Source organism: Lissotriton helveticus, chromosome 2_1 (assembly GCF_964261635.1).
Source record: "Lissotriton helveticus chromosome 2_1, aLisHel1.1, whole genome shotgun sequence".
Lineage (NCBI taxonomy): Eukaryota > Metazoa > Chordata > Amphibia > Caudata > Salamandridae > Lissotriton > Lissotriton helveticus.
The window spans coordinates 630423241-630435768 of record NC_136059.1 but is presented as its reverse complement, the minus strand read 5'-3'; the positions used below and the strand labels follow the sequence as shown (position 1 = coordinate 630435768).

Here is a 12528-nt window from a genome sequence, read left to right as displayed (position 1 = left end):
GCCAGAAAGCGTCCACGGACTGGGAGAAGTGGACAGCTCGGCGAAAGCTGCAAGTAGAAAAGGTAAGATGCATGCACAGCAATTCCCCTCACACCCTCATCCATCCATCACCCCTTGAAGCTAAGTTACCCCAGTCCCAGTGTGAATGTGCAAAACAGTAGCAATGCATCATGGTACATGTAGTCAGTTAAGGAAAGACCATGTCATACAGCACAGTAACCACCAAGTTAGGCAAATGATTGCAGACATAATGAAGGGCAGGCAGCATGTAATAAGTGCAATTTCCTAAGTTTATTTGTAATGGCTGTGAGACATTTGCACCTAGCTGATATGCGCTCATATGTCCACAGGTCACACATCCAGAAGGCTGTCACAGGAGGCAGAAGGCACGGCACCCGAGAGGGATGAAAGTCATGAGCCAGGTCCCAGTGCATCACAGGACACAGGTGTACCGAGTGGGCAGCCACCTTCCCAAGAACCTGACATCACTGAAGAAATGCAGGCATCCCCAAGACCATCACAGTCCCAACTATTGTTATCTTCACCAGAAATGCCAGCATCCCTGGATATTGAGACACCTGCAGCACAACCTAGCAGGAGGCATGTCGTTTCCCCACTGATGGAAATGGAGACAGCTGCTGGTGAAATGGTGGGTGAAGACTCACACAACTTGCCTGGAGCTGACATCACTGCCACACTGCAGGCCAGCGCACAGCCTGTACCCAGTACCACTAGACGCCGCACAGTACCTGGAAAGAGTGTAGGTGCACGTGGGGAGGGGTCCAGTGTCTTCCAAGGCCTGGAGGGATCCATGGTCAGGATTCAGAGGATGCAGGGCAAGGGCATCATGTCCTGTCAAAGACAAATGCGCAACCTCAATATGAACATGCAGGAAAATGGTAAGGGCATCAGGGAACTGGTGGAAGTTAACAAGAACATGGCTACAGGGATACATGACATGACCCAATCCATGCAGCAACTGTGCACAAAACTGGACTCTGAAATAACATCAAGGCGCAGGGAGAAGCAGCGTGCACAGAGAACTGAGAAAGCTATTCACCGCCTGGCAACAGCCACATCCCTGCTATGCAGGCGTAGCATGAACAGTCAGGAAGTCCTGATTCAAAACAGCAATCAGCTGACAAGGGGCATAGCCAGAATGACCGGTGCGCTAGAGGCTCTACTTAATGCTCAAACTGCCCAAACTACTGCTATTGACGTGCCGGAGAGTGAAGGTAGCACCAGTAGGAGCAGAATGGCAAGCCCCCTTGCTGTAGAGACAAGGAGGAGCAGCAGGCGACAGGGTGAGGCTACAGGCCAAACACCCAGTGAACAGAGTGAGCCACATACATCTGCCAGTGCAAAGCGTGGCCGCAAATGAACAGTTATTAGTATGGGCTACTGCCATTGAACAGACAATTTAGAAATTTGAAAGTTTGTGTTGCACATTTGTGCCATTTAAATCTGCGTAGTGACAATATACAACTACGGTGGGTGCATTCAACACCTGTCTGTGTGTGTTTACTCACTGTGAGCATTGCAGTGAAATGCTTTCTGGTGCAATTTTGTTCTTTAACATACCGAGATATATACTACATTAAACAAAATATGTGCTTTCAACATAGGTGTCAGTCTCATTACTTACTCAGAAATAGTTGCGTGTAATCTCATCACATCTGTATCTGCCATCACTTGGTGTTGACACTCCAGCAGGTTGTGTTTCAGGCACAGCCCTGTCGTCGTCATGATCCTCATAGTCTGACAACTCAACCTCAGTACCCTTCTTCACAGCAAGGTTGTGCAACATAGCACAGGCAGCAATGATCTTACAGCAGGTGATGGGGGTATACTGCCTTGCACCTTCACTCTTGTGCAAGCACCTGAACCTGCTTTTCCAGATACCAAACGTACGCTCCACAACATTTCTTGTGCTCTTGTGGGCCCGGTTATATCTCCTTTGGCTGGGTGTTGAGGGGTTGAGGTAGGAGGTGAGTATGAAGGAGCGGAGGGCATATGCACTAAGGGTGGGCGCCTGATTCGGCTACGCCCACGGAGTAGGCGTAGTGTTGCCTTCTACGCATTTTGCGTAGACAGCGTAGCCGGCAACACTACGCCCACTCCGTGGGCGTAGCCGAGTCGGCCGCCACCCGCCTCCCTCCCGCCCTCCCCTAGATACATTATTTAAGCTATTACAGTGATTAAAACAATATTAAAGCACTTACCTTGTCCGGGGCTCGTCCGGGGCTCCCTCTTTGAATAGCGTCCTTTTCCTGGAAACAAATGCGCATGCGCGGCCGCCCGCGCATGCGCATTGGTATCCAGGAAAGGACGCTATTCAAAGAGGGAGCCCCGGACGAGCCCCGGACAAGGTAAGTGCTTTAATATTGTTTTAATCACTGTAATTCCTTAAATAATGTATGTAGGGGAGAGCGGGAGGGAGGTGCGTAGTGGGGCTACGCGGAGTGCGGGAGTGGGCGTAGCTTCTCGCCCTCTCCGCGTAGCTCCGCGGAGCCCCACTACGCCCCACTACGCCCAGGGTTAGATATTGTCTCCTAAAATGAAATGGGAATACATTACTCACATGCATACTTGTACTTCTTACTGTAATAGGTGTTATGGGGGTCGCACACTGTGTCTCACCTAGGAGGTATCCTTCACCAAATTCCCCTGCAGTCAGCCGTGCATAGATGTCGCTGTTTTGAAATATATAGGAGTCGGGTGTACACCCAGGGAATTTTGCCACAAGGTCAGTGATGGCGCACTTTGCATTGCAAATCACCTGCACATTGATTTCCTATTCCGGTATATATATTCTGTGGCAGCAGGGGGACAAATGGGAATGTGCGTGCCATCAATGCAGCAAATTATATTGGGGAATCTTGCCATCTGGTAAAAGTCAGATTTTGTTTGGACCAGTTCAGCATGGGTTGCAGGAAAAGATATATAATGCTCCATCCTCTGTAACATGGCGTCAAGGAATTTGTTGAAAAATCTTGACAGGCTGCTCTGGGTCACCCCACCTACCGCAGCAACCACACTCTGGTAGCTCCCAGACGCAAGCAGGTGTAGGCTGCACAGCACCTGCACGTGGGCTGGAATAGCGTGTGCCCTTGGGGTACTATGCTCAACAGTGGGTGGAGGTCCCTGATGAGGTCCGTGATGGTGTCTGGGGCCAACCTGTACCTCTGGAGTATCTCTGCCTCTGTGAGCATGAACAGGGTGATCCTCTGTCTGTAGACCTGCTCCTCTCTCTGCCATTCCCTCTCTCCTTCCTCTTGTAGCCATAGCCGTCTTGCAATGACATAAAATGCCGCCATTGTGCAAGAAGATTTGCATTTTGGGTCCATTTTTATAGGTTGCACCTGGTTACCACCTGATTTCAATCCATGGTAAATACCGACTCTTAAATACCGAATTTGAAGCAAATTCGGTATTTCAGAGCTTACCTACATCTCATTATTCAATTTTACCACTTCTTATTTACTGATTCGGTATTTTACCGAATCGGTAAATTTACCAATTCGGTAAATTTACAGATTCGGTAAATTTACCGATTTGCTAAGCATTGCGATTCTGTAAATTTACCGATTCGGTAAATTATCCGATTCTGTGTTTTACCGATTCGGTAACTTTACCGATTCGGTAAATTTACCGAATCTGACGATTTTCGGACTCCTACATCCCAAATGCTTAATACCGGTCGGTAACGGCCGAAAATACCGATTTTCGGCCGTTACCGACCGGTAAATGCCTACCTACATCGGGCCCTTAGTTTGGTGTGCGTGCAAGTCCTGCATTGGCAATCCCTGGTGAGTTGCAGCTACTACTGCTGAAACAAGGCCAATGGAGGAACCTATGGGTGAGGCAGACTGGCCTCAAGGGCAGGGCCAGCCATAGCACTGGTGGTGTCCTGTGCATTAATGTTTGTTAGTGCCCCCCAATGACCACCTCTTCCATGGATTCCCTCACTACCACCCTTTAACTGAGCCCCCCAAGTTTCCATAACCACTCTCTCTCAGATGCATTTAATTTGATTTACAGCACCACTCATACCATTGTAGGGTGTCAGAGCACTTTATATCACACACATTACACAGAGACAATCAATATGTGTGTAAATAACTGTATAGAAAATGATACATAAGACTAAGGACTACAAGGTGTAGGAGTCCCATGACAACCATACTAGTAGACCATACTATAGTGATTGGTGTGGAGAAACACAATACCCGGAATTTAAAACGTAATACCATGGTTGGGGGTTCTCCTTAATAATCAGAATTGATTTCTGTCCAAAAGAACACTTTTTGGGACATCAGGATAATCTAAGACTGGGGTGGGGGGATGGAACATAACGCTCTAATTTATACCTTGCAGTTTGTATGCAGCTCTTAGATGACAGTTAATAGCTCACTGTTCTAAGTTAGGATTTTAACTTATAAACTGCAAGTAACAAAAGGATCTCTCTGACAAAAGCAGTAGCTCACTGACCTATTTACATTATGTGCACTTTGTGATCTGCATGGCGCATGTTCTATGCAGCCGGTACATTAACCCTCTGAGCTACCTTTCCATGAGTCAAAACTTCCACTAGACAAAATTCTGATCTCTCTCTAGGAAGAACATTAATCACCAGAGTCATCATGACATTTTTATTGTTGCCGAAAATTGCTGGAGGCCAGGAAGGAGACAACAAGTGTTTTTAAAACCATAATATACTTGCAAACATGATGCCTCCACCTAAAGTCAGCACCCGGTACGGTCACACTGGTTGCACCGCCCTAGAGCTGGCCCTTCTCACGGGTCCTGTGACCTCAGTGACTGTTGTTCTAGGGCGTGCTGCTTCATAAGCCTGCCAGCAAGACTGGAGGTGAACTTCAGTATGGATAGTGGTAGACAAGCCTGGAAGGTTAACCTACACTTGTCATGCTAGGGACCACCTGCTGGTGCGAAGACACCAGGACTTCTAAGGTGTTGCGAAGCCTTCTAAGGTCTAGCATGTGATTGTGCTCTCGCAGGAGAGTGGTCTGGTGGACTTTTTATTAAGGCTGAACCTGGTTCCCAGTTCAAAATTCAGCAGCTCTGACCATAGTGCCACATCCTCTCCCCCACTGAACACCGTACTGCCCCACTGAGAAAAACTCCCACTGTCTTCATCTACAACCCAATTGTTGCCCGCTATAAACACCTGGATGCGGCTCAATTTATATTACGCACTAGACAAGAGCAATATGCGGCCTACAAAAAAAAAAAAGTAACAACATCCTGGAAAAAGCAAACACTTATAGGAAATGCAAAATTTTGCAAACCATGGAAAATGTCAGCAGGAACAACATGGTTACCTTAATGCTTTTACACTCACTATTCAGAAATCAGTGAGTGCTTTTGCCTGAATAGTTCAGGACACGACTACAGGGCCCTGAATGGACCCATTTCAATGTCCATTGCTTATACCCTTACAAAAGGTAAGCAGTATGGTAAAAAGACCACATCCCTGGACGCAGAGCCGCAGTACACATTTTGTTTTCCAATCCACACATAGCATTACCTCCAGGATTGGTGCACTAGTTCCAAGTCCAAGGAAAACAAAGACAAGAAAACAAAAATAGCGCTTCACTGGCAAACTCTGTAAAAGTGGCGCTAATGTGTTTCAGTGTGAATAAAATCATTTTGTCCAGTTTGCTACCACTCTGTCTTACTTTATTTAGTTATTTATCTATTTTTTATATTTTTAGCCTTTTATTCCCAATGCTGCACTTTGGAATTAAAATGTCAGAAAAATATGACATTTCCAGCAAAAGCGTCTTTCCTTTTTTGGATCCATTTCACAGGGAAGCAAATAAAAGAAAGGAGAGGAAAGAGAGTGAGAACCCCGTCTTGAAGTCACGGTTTTCATGGGCGTCCACAGAGGGAGCAAGGAGGGTCACTCCAGGGGGGGGCAAGCGCCCCTCCTTGCCCCCCCCTGCGGACGCCCATGGGTGGTTTGTATGTGACATTTCTTCATACAGAGAGACGTCCATGTAACTTGTAACAGCGCTTCTTGGGTGATTTTACTATCAAAACATGGGCGTGATTCGTGAGAATGGTTAGGTTTTAGTGGGTCTCAAGGATCGCACAAGCTTCGGAGGAGTGTGGGTGTTACAACACAAGGCAGGCTTGTTTATGAGTAGTCAGTGGCGTCTTCACTAAATGGTGGCACTTTAAACAGGCTTGGAGAAAAGCAGGAGTGTGTATTGTAGAAAATACCACCAAGACAATGTTTGAGTAGGGCTAATTTCCTATCTGGTTCATATTCTTCCTCTTCAAGAACATCCACATATGCAAGAAACATTGCCTCCCATATCTCCCATTCAATTTGGGGTTCACCTGGCAGTGTGAGAAAAGATGGAGGGGGTTGAATTCCAGTCATGCTCGTTTATGTTTGCTTTTAATCCCGCTTGCAACTATAATTTAATGTAGAATTAATGTGTGCGTGTCACAGATGTTATAAATATAACAAAGTTAATGTTATGACACGCAAATATATGTGTGCTTGTCACAGATGAATACTCACAACTGACCGAAAGATCCTTGATATTGCACTGTGAGCTCCTCAGTCGATCGCGCTAAAACCGGGCTTTATAACTTGTGTGTATAGCGTGGCCCGAACACATCAAGTTTACCCAGCGCCGTTGTTAACTTGGTTAATGTAGGCGGTGCCTCTTCCGTCTTAGCAACCAATGACAGTGGAAACCTTTTTGAAAGATGAGCAGTGTGTGGTTGCAAGTTGACGTCAAGACACCCAATAGGATACGATATTCCACAGGAAAAGGTTTGCCCAAAGCTTCCAACAGCCAATAGTATCCTCGAAGGCAGAAAGCTTGTTTTCTTAATCACGCGATATTTGTAGAAATTCCAATCGCTGACAATGTTGCGTAGGGAACACTCACAATCGTCGCCAGTGTAGAAAAGTACTTCTACACGCTTTTGGAGTTCAATAAAGATAAAGAAGCAGGTACCGTGTAGAGACGTTTATTTAGCATCCGTCACAAGTCAGGTGCAAGGAAATAATCCTGGTAACCGCCACCCTCCGTGCCTATATCACCGGACCACCATTCAAGCATACACAACTCACGCGGCCATCAAACATACACAACTCACGCGGCAACCATTCAAATCAAATCATACCACGAGAATGATATTTGAAGTTGACATACGTGCGTGTGCGCTCGTGTCCACTTCAAACATCAACATGCAACACATATCCTGCATTTACTGACACATGGACCTTGTCTTTTCTACTTTCCCAGAGTGGTCCAATGCGAATTTTCACTCTCAAAAGAGGGCACTTTGGACATTGATCTGGCAGCTTGAATCATATCTTCTTCCAATTTTTGGCGGTCCTAGTGCATTATTATCAGACCTGATGATGAGCAGCAAGTGCAGGTGTGAAGCAGCCTAATCCAGAAAGCAAAAATTGGTGCGGTGTGGGGTGGGGTGGCCTGGGGAAAGATAGATGCTAAACTTTAGAACTAGAACAGATTTCAGGTTCTTGCAGTGGTTGGACCATTACAGATAATGGCCATAACCTGCCTCCTGACCCAGAAACCGGCAGCAGATCATAACAATTAGAGAGAATATTAATAAATAACATGTTTTCAGCTGATTTGTGTGAGCATAATGAGGATTTGCAGCAATATGGAGAAAGTTACAAAATGTGTGAGCCTAACCCCAGACAGTGACACTTGGCAGCTGTTAGAAATTGGGCTGTGAATTGAGTGGGTATGAGCCCTAGTCAAGCAGCAATCACAATCCTAGTCAGAGTAGGAAGCAGACAAACCGTAAATTAACCTGTGCATCCCGCTGGTTGCTTGGCACAGAGCAGTCAGGCATGACTTGGAGGCAATGTGTAAAGTATTTGTGACAAACTTCAAACAGTACAACAGTGAAAACACTACACAAAAAGGATGCACATCAGGTTAGGAAAATAGAATTCAATGCAATAAATAAAACAAGACCAAAACAAAAATAATCCAATAAGTAGATCTTGAGATATGAGGGCCTGATTCACAGAACTAACTTAAGACAAAATCCTACACTTGCTACCATTTTGGTATTCACAGTAGGCACTTACTCAATTCGGTATTGAGAGAAGTTAGGAGTCCTATCTTTAGGACTCCTAAATGCCTTCTGTGAATACCGAAAGTCTTAAAGTTAGGATTTTTCTAAGTTTAGGAGTCCTAAAGTTAGGAGTCCTAACTTTACTACTCCTACACTGAGAAAAATCCTAACTTTGGGGCCTATTAGGATGGCGGACGGAAATGTGTTCCGTCCGCCATGGTCGCGTCAAAATCACTCCCGACCGCACCGCGGAGAATCCGCGGTTGCGATTAGGATGTTTATGTCAAGAAACTCCAACCGCGGCGGACGGATCATAACAAACACCGTCTGCGGCGGATGGAGCACACCAAAGACCGCCGTAAGCAGACGGTTCCAAAGAAACACCCTCCGCCGCGGACGAACATGACCGCAGGAACAGGCCCAACCGCCGCCATACCTGCGGAGGGTCCGGCTGCGTGATTAGGATAACGCCGCCATACCAACGGAACTCACCACCGCCCTCAACCGCCGCGGAAACAATGCATCGCCAAACGGACCATGACTGCAGAAGGACCACACAAACACCATCCCTGCCGTCAAACCGATTACAAAATGGCAGACGGAAGTAAATAGAAAACACAGTAAACAGGACAACCAACCACCTGAAACACCCACCCCCAGCAACTACACGCCCCAATGACACCCCTCAGCACTGAAAAATGGCACCAAAAACACCACACTCACAGAACACCTGATTGCCAACAAACATTGGAACACCACCACCACACAGAGTATAAAATGAATCCCTCCCACTACCACAGTCCTTTGCATCACAGCATAGCTGCAAGCAAGAGCCACACAACCACGAACAGCAGACACACACAAATACACATACAACCTGCACACAGACACACCCACCACACAAACACCCACAACACCATCCCTACACACCACACACCTGCACACCCCACCCCACCAGACACACACCTTGCACATCACACACCATGGCACCCAAGAAAAACCCAAAAGTTCACAGACAGTGAGTTGAAGGTCATGGTGGATGAAATCATCCGTGTCGAACCACATCTTTTCGGCACCCTAGTCCAGCAGACCACCTTGGCAACCAAAAACAACATGTGGGACAGGATAGTGACCAGAGTGAATGCGTCAGGGACCGTGCCACGCACCTTACACGAGATCCAGAGGCGGTGGCACAACCTCAAGGCAAGGGTGAAAGGCATCAGGGCGAAGAACCACCTGCGGGCACACCACACTGGCGGCGGCACTCCCCCGGAGCCCATACCATTTGCAGAATGGGAGGAGAAGGTGCTGGGCATACTGCACCCTGAGAGCCTGGAATGAATAAAGGAGGGACTGGAGGCTGGTAAGTACAAACCAATGACCACTATCACACTGCCATGGTCTGCCTTGCACAACTGCCAACACACATCTCCCTGTCCCCAATCCATGCATGTGTGCCACATAGTCACCCAAATGTGAAGTCCTGGGCTCCAATGCACCCACCATGACCAAACACAAATGTTGCCTCCTACCTTCCCAGCCTTGCATGTTGTCACAGCAGCCAGCACCACAACTCCCAAGAGGCCCCCATGTCTACAGGGAGGGTCGTGGTGGGTGGGGTGTGTGAGAGACCAGCACTACAACTCCCAACAGGCCCCCATGTCTACAGGGAGGGTGGTGTGAGAGAGGTGGGTGGGGTGTGTGAGAGACCAGCACTACAACTCCCAACAGTCCCCCATGTCTACAGGGAGGATGGTGGTGGGTGGGGGGTGTGAGAGACCAGCACTACAACTCCCAACAGTCCCCCATGTCGACAAGGAGGGTGGTGGTGGGTGGGGGGTGTGAGAGCGGTGGGTGGGGTGTGTGAGAGACCAGCACTACAACTCCCAACAGGCCCCCATGTCTACAGGGGATGGTGGTGGGTGGGGGGGTGAGAGACCAGCACTACAACTCCCAACAGGCCCCCATGTCGACAGGGAGGGTGGTGGTGGGTGGGGGTGTGAGAGAGGTGGATGTGGTGTGTGAGAGACCAGCACTACAACTCCCAACAGTCCCTCATGTCTACAGGGAGGGTGGTGGTAGGTGGGGGGTGTGAGAGAGGTGTGTGTGGTGTGTGAGAGACCAGCACTAAAACTCCCAACAGTCCCCCATGTCGACAGGGAGGGTGGTGGTGGGTGGGGGGTGTGAGAGAGGTGGGTGGGGTGTGTGAGAGACCAACACTACAACTCCCAACAGGCCCCCATGTCTACAGGGAGGGTGGTGGTGGGTGGGGGTGTGAGAGAGGTGGGTGTGGTGTGTGAGAGACCAGCACTATAACTCCCAACAGTCCCCCATGTCTACAGGGAGGGTGGTGGTGGGTGGGGGGTGTGAGAGAGGTGGGTGGGGTGTGTGAGAGACCAGCACTACAACTCCCAACAGTCCCCCATGTTGACAGGGAGGGTGGTGGTGGGGGATGTGAGAGAGGTGGGTGGGGTGTGTGAGAGACCAGCACTACAACTCCCAACAGGCCCCCATGTCGACAGGGAGGGTGGTGGTGGGTGGGGGGTGTCCTGATTCCATAGTGATTTGTAATTTTGCTACAAAAAACATGTCATGTCCACAGCATTAATTTTGAAACTCTTATCCCTCAGGTGATCGCAACTTAACCAGCGAAAGCAGCAGCCGACATCACCAGTCGCCCCCCTCACACCCAGGACTCTCCGGGGACAATCCAATTGACAGCTCGGGTGCAGAGGACGAAGCTGGCCCAAGCAGACTCCCAGGGCCATCAGGCTCCCAGGACATCCCGGCCTCCACCACCGTGGCCTGTGTCACTACACCCACACCTGCCATTGTGAGCTGTGCAGCTACCACTACCACCACCACCACTACCACCACTCCTGCCTGTGCCACCCTGCCTGACCCATCGCCCGATGATGGCCCATCGACATCCCAGGCTAGCAGGGAGAGTGGGCAGGAGAGGACACAGGTGAGGCCACAGCTCACAACCAGGAGTGTAGTTGCTCGTCGAGGTCCCAGTCCGATCGGGCCCACCAAGACTCGCAAGAGAACAGCAGGTTTTGCGGTCAATTGACACACGGATTAGCTAAATTGTGGACCTCATGGGCCGGCAAACTGCTGTGTGGATGGATTGGTTATCCTGCGCCACACCACTACCCCCTCACCCAACTGCTCAGCGGGACAGGTGACCAACACCCCCGCCACCATCACCTGAGGCCATTGACAGGGAGGTGGACCCTGACCAACCTGCCCCCACAGCTGTCTCCGCTCCGGTTCCAAGACGGAGGGGCCGTCCGAGGCTGGATGCAGCTGAGAGCAGTGGAAGTGCACCATCTACCCGCTCGCAGAGGGGCCGCCAGCGACTTCACCCTGTCAACTTTCCTGCCCCACAATGCCAAGCATTGGCACACGTCTGTTGGACTAGGTGGACATCACACAATGTGGTGTCCCCACGGTGTTTTCATCTGCCATGACCTTCAACTCTCACTTCCCCCAACACCTACTTGTAAATATGCACTAACATTAATCCACAACCTGTAAATAAACACCACGTTAACACTCTATGCTGTGTGACCTCCATGTTTTAATCACATGTTTGTCTAATAATTTGCCATTACCCGGTGCAGGGATCAATGTTCTGGAGAATCATGCCACTGTGGGGGTGACCTAGGGAAAATGACAGAACAACAAGCACAGGTCAGGAAAGTGATTCACACCCATCACATTACAATGTACTGCAACATCCCACAAACCACACTCATTACCAATTCAGTGGGTCACAGGACACACATCAGGGAGCATTGCATGTACAACATCTCACACACACACCTGATAACAGAACATACCAGAACAGGCAGCATAGACACAGCACACCCACACATCGCCAGCAAACATCCATCATGCATTGTCTAGCTGCACAAGAGGTAGCTACTTACATTCAAGCAAAATATCGATCAATGAGCTGACGCCTCTGGTCCACACCTTCTTCCTCCCCACTATCCTCATCAGTGGACATGGGTGGGATGGGAGGCGGAGCAACCTGTTGGTCTTCAGGGTCCACGATTAGTTCAATGTTATTTCGCAAGGCCAAGTTGTGGAGCATGCAGCAGGCAATCACAATTTTGCAGACTTTGCCTGCTGAGTATGGCAGGGCCCCTCCGGTATTATCAAGGCAGCGAAACTTAGACTTCAGCAGTCCAAAAGTACGTTCTATCACTCGACGTGTCCTCCCATGGGCATCATTATAAGGCATTTCACCAGGGGTAGTAGGATTCCGTATGGGGCTCATCAGCCACGGCCGGTTTGGGTACGCAGAGTCGCCTAGGTGGGGAGATGACAGACACAAATATCATTACCACGATTGGTGGCAACACCATGCCACACATACAACACAATTGTCCTCACAACACACTGACAACACAATTGTCC

General features: G+C 49.0%; 1 long non-coding RNA gene across 1 annotated transcript; it reads right to left on the bottom strand.

Moving 5' to 3' along the window:
* Window positions 1–269: 269 nt before the first annotated feature.
* Window positions 270–6674, bottom strand: LOC144819453 (uncharacterized). The gene is made up of 2 exons (XR_013607377.1): window positions 6561–6674; window positions 270–852 (listed from the first exon to the last, which is right to left on the bottom strand). It is a non-coding gene; the product is annotated as an uncharacterized LOC144819453 (long non-coding RNA).
* Between the last annotated feature and the right edge of the window lie 5854 nt (window positions 6675–12528).